The sequence below is a fragment of the Mustela putorius genome, unplaced genomic scaffold (assembly GCF_011764305.1).
Source record: "Mustela putorius furo isolate JIRA1106 unplaced genomic scaffold, ASM1176430v1.1 tig00000275_pilon_pilon_pilon, whole genome shotgun sequence".
Lineage (NCBI taxonomy): Eukaryota > Metazoa > Chordata > Mammalia > Carnivora > Mustelidae > Mustela > Mustela putorius.
Window position 1 is genome coordinate 22244018 of NW_025421341.1, and position 7598 is coordinate 22251615.

The window sequence follows — 7598 nt, forward strand, 5'->3', positions numbered from 1 at the left end:
AACAGGTTTCCAAGTTGGTAAACATATCCACCCACCACAAGGGTGGTGCACCCCAACTCCACCAAGAAGTCCCTGCCTCAGAACCCTTTCAGACCTTGCCTGTCCACCTGGCTGTTCATTTGCATCCTTTTTTTTTTTTTTAAAGATTTTATTTATTTATCTGACAGATATCACAAGGAGGCAGAGAGGCAGGCGGGGCGGGGGGCGGGCAGGCTCCCTGCTGAGCAGCGAGCCTGATGCAGGGCTTGATCCCAGGACCCTGGGATCATGACCCAAGCCAAAGGCAGAGGCTTAACCCACTGAGCCACCCAGGCGCCCCCATTTGCATCCTTTATAATGAACTGGTAAATGTAAGTAAGGATAATAATAATTTTTTTTATTTTTAATTAAATTAAATTAACACTGATTCACCACAGGCCACCTCAAATCATCTCATTTTTACCAGTGGAACACTTCACAAAAGCAAAACCAGCTCTGTCTCTGCGTCTGTCTCTGACATTCCTGTTCCAGATTCCCAGGAGGGAACGCTAGTGGTAAGAGTCTTCTCCCAAGCCGCGTGGCACATAACGCCATACATACCTCAAGGACTTCAGGGGAGATGGGGATAAGAGGCAGGTTTATCATAGCCTTATAAAAGATGAAGAAGAAGGAGGAGGAGGAGGAGGAGGAGGAGGAGGAGAGGGAGGAGGAGGAAGAAGGAAATGGGGGGAGAAGAAGAAGAAGAGGAGGAGGAGGGGAATGAGTTGAAGAAGAAGAAGGAGGAAGAGGAGAAGGGGAAGAAAAGGGGAAGAAGAAGGAGGAAAAGGGAAAGGGGAAAAGGAGGAAGGAGAAGTTCTCATTGCAAAACTAGGATTTCTGTGGACCTGAAAATAAAAGAATTAGGGAATATTGGTCAGTCCTTTTCTCTCTTTTTTTAAAAAGATTTTATTTATTTATTTGACAGTCAGAGATCACAAGTAGGCAGAGAGGCAGGCAGAGAGAGAGGAGGAAGCAGGCTCCCCGCTGAGCAGAGAGCCCGATGCGGGGCTTGATCCCAGGACCCTGAGATCATGACCTGAGCTGAAGGCAGAGGCTTTAAACCACTGAGCCACCCAGGCACCCAGGTTAGTCCCTTTCCTGTGCCTGTGCAGAGCAAGCTACATGGCCAAGGAAGAATTAGGATCACCAGGCTAGCTGGTGCTGCTGGTCCAGCGGAAGCAGGAAGCTCCTTCACAGGTTCCTGAAGACTTTGCTATGTCTACCTCTCAACATCGTCAATCTAGCATTCAATCTGTTGTGAAGCAACATTTCAAGACAGTAAAAGAAAGATGGGTTATTCAATATATGGTGTTAGGATAGCTGCAAATTTACTGGGGGAAAATTAAGTTATATTCCCAATTCACTCCACTCCCATATACATATACACAAAATTCAGATGGATTAAAGATTTAAATATGAAATAATTAAACCACAACTAATGATACAATAGACTATCATGTAGCACCTAGAAAAGGCAGAGGTCAATCTATTTGTACTAACAAGGAAATACTATTCAATATAAGAGCAGGTTACAAATAACATATATAGAATGATACTATTTATGTCAAATATGTGTATAAATCTCCATATGAGTATATGAATATAAATGTATTAAAGGATGTTGAGAGGAAAAAATCTTAATCAGATGACTATGATTACTTCTAAGAAAGTGACAAGAATGAAATAAATAATGAAAAATAAATAAATAAAATAAGAAAGTGACTAGAATATAATCAGATATTTTCCATCTAATTTTTAAAAAAGCAGAAAAGGATAAAATTTGAATGAAAACATTAAACTACAAAGTAATAGAGAAAAATAGAATTTTTTTAATAATTCTGATGTGTAATCAGCTTTCTTGGGAGTATGTCAGTGACATAAAAAATAAGTTAAATGAAATAAAATAAAATAAAATGAAGGGGCACCTGATTGGCTTAGTCAGTAACGTATGCGACTCTTGATCTCAGGGTCATGAGTTCAATCTCCACACTGAGCATGGAGCCTACTTAAAAAATCTTTTTTTTAATTTAAAAATAAAATGAAAAGAAAGATTGAGAAACTTGACATGAAAATGTGAAACCTCTATATCGCAAATCAAATCAATGGCATAACTAAAAGATAAATAACAAAATGGAAAAAATATTTGCAACACGATGGAGAAAGAGGAATATTATTAAACTACGGATTATTTAGAAATAAATAAGAACATTACAAACCCAATAAAAAAAATGAGTAAAAGGCATTAAGAAGCACTCCATAAAAGACATGCAACTGTCCAAAACTCATGTTCAAGATGTTCCGCCTCGCTAACAATTACAGATAAGCCAATTAAAATAAGATGTCATTTTTCACTTATATAAACAAAATTTAAGACTTATAAACCAGTTGTTAGCAAGAGTGTCGGAAAACAGGCACCCTTACCTTCTGTGAATGAAAGCTCAGATTGGCAGAGCCTTCCGGAGACCAATTTAGAGACGGGCATCAAAATTTTAAATGTGTACACGTGTTTCCCTGTTCTAGAAATTTATTTTAAGAAAAAAATGGTGCAGGGATGCAAAATAGTATGAACAAGAATGGTCATTGTATTGAAAAATTAGAAACAACCTAAATGCTAATCAAAGCGTTTTTGTTAAATAAAGACATGAGACTCAGAGGTGTTATGGAGACCAGAGACCAGGCAGGTGTTAAGAAAGATAAGGACGATCTTTACATAATGACACAAAGGATAAAATGTGAAAGTGAGAGAACCAGCTCACACAATTCCATATATTGTCTTTTGTTTAATATGTAATCCACTGGCAAGGTAATTGCTCACCATTAACAATGGTTATCTCTGTGGGGTAGAATTTCAAGGGAAATTTTCTGTATTATTTAAAATTTTTTATAAGGAACACATGTTACATGTATGATAACTAAAGTCAATAGGGATTTCATTTCAAAACATTTAAAGAAAAATATGTTATATATGCTCTCCTATGAAGGGTTTGTGCATGTACTCTGCCATTCAACAATATTATTAGTTTGTTATGTGAAATGTGGTATCTCGGTGGATGCAGAAAACCATGAATGCTGAGTTCCGAGGACCTCCCTCTACTTGCTGACACCAGACCAACACATCACAGAGCCCACCCCCACACCTTCCTCCTTTACTCCTGCCATAGTAGTGCTGCTATCCCTTGGCCACCCCAAAGCCAATTTTGTGCTTTAGAATCCATCTCCCTGCTGCTTTCTTGAAGTCTCACGTTACTAGTTATCATCTTCACTTTCTTTATCTTCAAGTTCTCCTTTCTTGAAGCCTACTTGTCGGCAATGAGAACTGCTCAAGGTTCTTCTATACTAATGAAAAGAAAGAAAGAGGTTAGGGAGGAAGGAAGCAAAGAAATTCTAGATAGAATTATTGGGGATGAGAAAGGAGGAAGGGAACAGGAGGAGAGAAGAGAAGAAGAGGCTCCTTGGGCAGATTTCCCATTCTTAACATTCTTAAAGAACAACGCTAGCCTGACTATACTAAAAACATGATAGGCAAAAAAGGTGCTCTCTCTCCAGCTGACCAAGAAAGCCACCCAGTACCTTGTACCACAGCACCTGCCTTGGGTTGCCCACTCATGATATTAGAACCTGGATGATCTCAATAGTAGATTCATCTCCCTACAGTTATCACTTAATCTCTCCCCACATGGCCAGACTTCTAGAAAGAACTGTCTGCTTGCCCTCCCCTTCCTCACCTCCTGAACATTCCTTAGCCCATGGAGTTGGCTGCTGAGTCCCACCACTCCACCAAAACCAGTTCTTCCACGGATGCTTCAGTCCTGCCTCACCTTCTGAGCAGCACTCAGCACCACACTCTTGTGTCTATCCTTGCTTGGTAGGCTTTGCCAGTATTTCTTCTCCAGCCTGAATTTTCAGTTTGGGGGCTCCCAGCACCCAGTCCTGAAATCTTTGCCTCCCTCTATCCTCTTTCCTAGGCAGTTCCATCCAAATCAGCATGCTGGTCACTGTACAAACACCAGACACCTCTATGAGATACTGGCCTAGTCACTATCTCCACTAGGATGTCTCACAGATCTCATTCATTCATTCAATCATTCATTCATTCATTCATTCATTGTCTCAAGCACCTGCTATGTGTCATGAACTACCCTAGGTACTGGATAAAGAGTGAAGAACAGAATAGGCATGGCTCATGCCCTTGAGCAGCTTACCTTGTCCAAAACTGAACTCAAGATCTTACCTGAACAAACATGTTCCTCCATGTTCTCTAGTTTTGTAAATGGCAATATCACCACCCATTCGCTCAAGCCAGAAATCTGAACATTATAGATGACACTTTGCGTTCCCTTATCCTTCCTGTGGCAGACACACTCTAAGGTGTTATGCTTTTGTATACTCCCTCCCCTTGAGGTAGAACCTGTGACTTGCTTCTAATCAGTAGAATATGACCAAGGATGTCAGTTCCTTGTTTAGGTTTTCTTACTTTGCAAGGGTGAGAGGATACCAGGCCCAGGATTATGTTATGTAAGAGTCCATCCTGCAGGTTGAAGTGAGAGAGACTCCCGTGCTAGCTTTAAAGAAGTAAGCTGTCATATTTGTCAAGGAACTGTGGGGGATCCCCTGACAGCCAGAAAGAAAACCAAGACCTCAGTGCTACAGATTGCAAGGACCTGAGGTTGCTGGGAAGGGAATATTCTCCCTGCTGATCCTCCAGTGAGACCACAGCCAGCCCCAGTCATTACCTAACTGAAGTCTGGTAAACGCCTGAGCAGAAGACCCAGTCCTCTGCGCCTGGACTCCTGACCCATGGAAACCATGAGATAATACATGAGTCTTGCTCAGTTGCTAAGTTTGTGGTGATTTGTTGCTCAGCAGGGAAAACTAATGCAGCATCTCTCAATCCAGCACCAGGACTTTTGGATTTCTTCACTGAAATCGTTCTCGAAAACATTGAATTCTCTTCATCTCCACTACTCCACCCAGAGCAAACTGTCATCATCTCATAGCAGACGAAGAGAAGAGCCTCCTGACCTCCCCTGCCACATTTGCCCCTCCTCTCAGAACTGGGCCAAGGCATGAGAGCACCCTCGCAAGCCAATAACTTGGCATTCCTTCAGCTCAGCATTTATTCAGCAGACATGAGGAGAAATTGTCTATTAATAAAAGCGGTATGTATTTCAACTTAGGCCAAAATGGGAAGTTCAGATTTATGTGATTTTTTCCACAGCAGATAAGTTTTTGGGAGCCACGTTAAACCACATAAAATTTAAATAAAATAAATCACTAATTTCCTGTAAATAGCACAACCCATTACATTATTCATATTCTGACTTTCAGCTGACTGTCCTTAATGATAGTTCTTGGCTGACTCATCTCAGGTTTGGAGACCCAGCTCGCATGCGTCTACCACAAGTTTTTAATTTTGAAGAACACTTTATCTCTTTTTCCTTTTGTTGTTGTGCTCTAGTGTCACATCTAAGTACCCATTGTCAAATCCAAGGTGATGAAGATTTGCCTCCATGTTTTTTTCTAACAGTTTTATAGTTTGAGCATTTATATTTAGGTTGTTGATCCATATTGAATTAACTTTGGTATCAGGAATGAGGTAAGGGTACTACTTCACTCTTGCATGTGGTTAACCAATTGTTCCAGCACAATTTGTTTAAAGAGAGACTCTCCTTCCCCCAGCAAATGGCCTTGACTGCTCTTGTCAAAAACCAACTGGCCATAAAAGTTGGGTTTATTGCTTGGACTCTCCGTTCTATTTCCTTGGTCTACATATGTCTGTCTTGATGCCAGTACCATGCTGGTTTTATTGTTTTAGTTTTGTAGTAAGTTTTGAAATCAAGACATGTGAGTCTTCCGATTTTGTTTCTCTTTTTTAAATGCTGTCTTGAGGGGCATCTGGGTGGCTCAGTCATTAGGTGTCTGCCTTTAGCTCAGGTCATGATCCCAGGGTTCTGGGATCGAGCCCCACATCGGGCTACCTGCTGAGCAGGAAGCCTGCTACTCCCTCTCCCATTCCCCCTGCTTGTGTTCTCTTTTTCATCTTCTCTCTCTCTCTGTCAAATAAGTAAATAAATAAATTTTTTTTTAATGTTTTGGTTGTCTGGGGCCCCCTTGTAATTCCCTATAAACTTGAAGACTGACTTTTTGGCCAAAAAAATTTTTTTTAAATAGCCACTAGAATTGTGAGAGGGAGTGCATTGAACCTCTAGATTGCTATGGGGATTACTGCCATCTTAATAATATTCAGTCTTTCAATCCATGCATGGAATGTTTTCATTAATTTAAATCTTCAATTTCTTTTAGCAATGTTTTGTATTTTTTAGTGTCTGAGTCTTTCATCTCCTTGGTTATTTTTATGCTTAGATAATTTATTATTTTAGAAGCTATTGTAAATGGAATTGTTTTCTTCATTCCTTTTTTAGATTGTTCATTGCTGGTATATAGAAACACAACTGACTTTTGTAAATTGATTCTGTACTCTAAACACTGCTGAATTCATTTATTAGCTCTAGCTGTGTGTGTGTGTGTGTGTGTGCACGCACGTGCGCACGCGCACACATGTACACATGTGCATGTTCTATAGGATTTTCTTTATATAGAACCATGTTGTGCATATAGAGCTCCTTTAATTCTTTATTTCTAATTTCGATGTCTTTTGTTTCTGTTGTCTGATTGCCATGGCTACGGCATCCAGTACAATGTTGAATAGCAAGACATCTTTGTCTTGTTCCCAATCTGAGGCGGAAAGGTTTCAATTTTTCACCATCAAGGATATTATTAGTTGTGGGTTTTTTTCATAAATGTCCATTACTATGTTAAGGAAACTCCCTTTTGTTCCTAGTTTTCTGAGTACTTTTATCATGAAAAGGCCCTGAATTTTCTCAAATGCCTTTTCTGCATCTATTGGGATGTACTTTTTTCTTTTCCTTCATTCTGCTAATGTGGTTATTACATTGATTGATCTTATGTTGAACTGCTGCTGTATTTATGGGATAAATCTCACTGGTATATAATCCTCATGGTATATAATCCTTTCAGTGTCATGGTATATGATCCTTTCAGTGTGCTGTTGGATTTGGTTGGCTACTATTTTGTTGAGGATCTTTGTATCTATATTAATAAAAGATATCACTCTACCGTGGCATGTTGGTATGGGTTTGGTATCAGGGAAATGCTGGCTTCATAGAATGTGTAGGAAGTTTTCCTTCCTCTTCTGTTTCTTGGAAGAGCTTAAGTAGGGTTGGTATTAATTCTTTAAATCCTTCTTTTAAAAGATGTTTCTTTCAGAGGGGAGGTGGGGGGATTGGGTGAAATAGATGAAGGGGATTAAGAGATACAGACTTCCAGTTACAAAATAAATAAGTCACATAGATGACAAAGTCCAGCATAAGGAATATAGTCACTAAGATTTTAATGACATTGTTTGGTGACAGATGGTAATTACACTTACTGTGGTGAGCATAGAGTAATTGTTGAATCATTATATTGTACACTCTTTTTTTTTAAGATTTTATTTTTTTATTTGTCAGAGAGAGAGAAAGCACAAGCAGACAAAGTGTCAGGCAGAGGCAGAGAGAGGA